The sequence below is a fragment of the Micropterus dolomieu genome, linkage group LG14 (genome assembly GCF_021292245.1).
Source record: "Micropterus dolomieu isolate WLL.071019.BEF.003 ecotype Adirondacks linkage group LG14, ASM2129224v1, whole genome shotgun sequence".
Classification (NCBI taxonomy): domain Eukaryota; kingdom Metazoa; phylum Chordata; class Actinopteri; order Centrarchiformes; family Centrarchidae; genus Micropterus; species Micropterus dolomieu.
The window spans coordinates 12,312,372-12,315,299 of record NC_060163.1 but is presented as its reverse complement, the minus strand read 5'-3'; the positions used below and the strand labels follow the sequence as shown (position 1 = coordinate 12,315,299).

At 37.1% G+C, this 2,928-nt stretch overlaps 1 pseudogene; it reads left to right on the top strand.

The window, feature by feature from the left end:
• The first annotated feature begins 225 nt into the window (after positions 1 to 225).
• LOC123983474 lies at positions 226 to 1,611 on the top strand (annotated as a pseudogene).
• The last annotated feature ends 1,317 nt before the right edge of the window (positions 1,612 to 2,928 follow it).

The following is a 2,928-nucleotide window of genomic DNA, read 5'->3' as shown; positions in this document are numbered from 1 at the left end:
TGTTTGTTTACAAAGAGATGACAGTATAATTGTAAAAACAAATTCAGTACGCACTAACCTCAATATTCTGGTTTGGCAGGCTTTGTGGCATGCCCATTAGTGATCTCATTATGTCCACATACCATCACCAGAATTTATCTTAGGGAGCCCCAGGGGCCCCCAAAACATTTAATACCCGCTTTCCTGGGGGGTATATAAAGAAACCGTTTACATCATCACAGCAGCATGCCGCTGACAGATGCCAGCATTCAGGAAACCTCAACACGGAAAGAAGCGATAAAGATGCCAACCAGTGCGCCCAATAAGAGAATCACGCCTGCAACAGGCAGACCTGGTGAGTGGACTCGCTTTCTAGCCCTCAGCTAATACGATAATGCAGAATATCACCATTTAATTAGCCAGGAGTACAAATTAGTGTTTGTGCTGTGGAAAGTTTATCAGGAGTTCTTTCTTGAACCAGAAAGCATACTTCTGGATGAGGATGAGTCTCTTTGGATTTTAGTTTTAGTTCAGAGCAGAGTGGTTAATGTTGGCAGTTCAAACTTCTGAGCAGATTTTGTTTGTTAGTATGCTTTTTATCTGGCATTAAAGCCAGAACAGCTGGTAGTCATGCTTGTTTTATATTTACAGGGACAAAATCTAAAGATGTGGCTTCTCCAACAGGTAAGATTTGAAAGAACCATCGCAAATATATAACTTTTACTGTTATATATAGCTGTGAACACGCTGAGGATGTTTGTTTGAATTTTTAATACAATGCCTCTTTTTGCTTGTTACTATATCATCTTATAACCAGCTGCCAACAGTGTAACCTTTCTTGCCACTCAGAAAAAATCCCAGACTACGAGCCCAACATCCTTGAGCCAACATGCAGAGCTGATCTTCTAAAATATAAGATCATTTAAATTTGCTCTCATTATTTTACCAAAGTTTTTTGTCATGGTGGCAAATCTTTCCACAGACTAGATCAACCTTTCCTTTGATGACAAGACGATGCTGTGGATCACAGAGGGTGGATCCAAGGTGTCACGCATGACGTCACATATGTCACATGTCCCGTTATGGACAGACCAGAGAGATATGAGCATGTCCCCCAGGTAGGTTTTAAACAACAAATTCAGATGAAAAATACTTTTTTCCTATATGCTCAATTAATTTCACTCTCTTATTTTCACTTTCAGTTATTTTGTAAAGAAGGAATATTGGGCTTCCGAGCTTACTGGGAAGTGAAATACTCAGGATGGGTGGTCATCGGAGTCGCCTATGAAGATGCAGGTAGGAGGGGAAGCGACGGACCCTGCGAGCTGCGAGAGATGGGTGGGGTGGATGCAACTACCAGGTGTGGTTCAATAGCATTACCACCGAAATCTGGAATATTCCCCAGTGAACCACCATCGGGGTATACCTTGATCATCCAGCTGGTGTCCTCAATTTTTATGCCATTGAAGAAGTGAAGGAGGCCGAGGGGTGCGAAGGCAGGAAGGAGATCAGACTGTTGCAGCAGATTAAGAGCTCCTTCAAGGGGAGGATGTTGGCGGGTTTCTGGGTGGGACAAAAGTCATCATGTTTCTTGGTTAAACAAGGGGAGTAAAGTAAAGAGTGTGTTTTCCATTTCCTCACATTTCCATTAAGGTCTAATTCACAATACATATCCAAAGCTAAATTATGTTCACCTACAATCCATATTTTTAGATGAAGCAAATATTTGCATATAGAAATACATATTTATCAAGAAGCTGCTACTTGTTTAAGTATTTGTGCATCATTAACGTGTTCATTTTGTCAAAACGGAGTGGTGTATATTTTGTAGCATTGTATACTTTATATTCTGGTGCCATATGTGTATTCTACACTTTGTAAATCAAAAATAGTAAGTTGTGTGATTCCATTTAAATAAAATTAATTTTGTCATGAGATGAAAAGGTGTCAGTTACCTTGAACAGAAGTCAGTCCTTCAGCCGTAGATGTCAGTTCTCTCACATTGTTCTCATTAACAGTAAAGTTGATAGTAAAGGATATAACATTACATATTTTAATACTGTAATATCTGATAGCACTGTAAACCTTTAATTTGTAACTACCTTAATTAATGTTTAAATTAAAATGGATTTCATTTACAAAAGACTTATCAGAATAAACATGTGTAGTCCGTGAATGTCCAGAACCTTCTTGTTCAAATAAATATGCATAGAATTAGAATCAGAATCAGAAAGAGCTTTATGCCAAGTAGTTTTTTACATAGTATGAGGAATTTTCTATGGTGATTAGGTGTTAGACATACAGTTGACATAATTAAAAGTAAAAATATGTAACTATGGAATAAACAGATGTGCAAGTTATAAAAGAATAATAGAGTAAAAGAAAAAAAACTAAAATAATGTTTATGTGTAAATGCAGTTACTTACATTTGCATTACTCCAGATTTGTGTTGTACAAACATATGACAGGGGAAGAGTATTTATAATAATAATAAAATAATAATAATGAATATGTGAAAATATGGCAGTTTGAACAGTGATATGCAGTTTGTGCAGTGATATGCGTAAAGCAATGCAATGCATATAGCACATGCACATAAAAATCCAGGATACCACAAAATCTGCAACATACAAAATGTATCTATCCTTCCGAAAGGTACCATGTTTAAGTAAAGAGAGTAAAAGTAATAGAATGAGCTTTATATTGATCAACAGCCAGTAAAGTTTTCATGTAAAATATTTTCAAGAAAGGACAAAAAGATTTTTTTTGCTAAGATGCATTGCTTTGTGTTAATCTCAGGGTTACTCACGATTTATAAATACAAGCTTACAGCATAGGAACATTAATTCATCACTGTCACTGAAGCATTCAAACGGTACCATACCTTCAGCTGCTGTGGATCTTTCATTCTTCACCTTCCCCAGTTAACACTGAGCAGGGGAGCCAGAG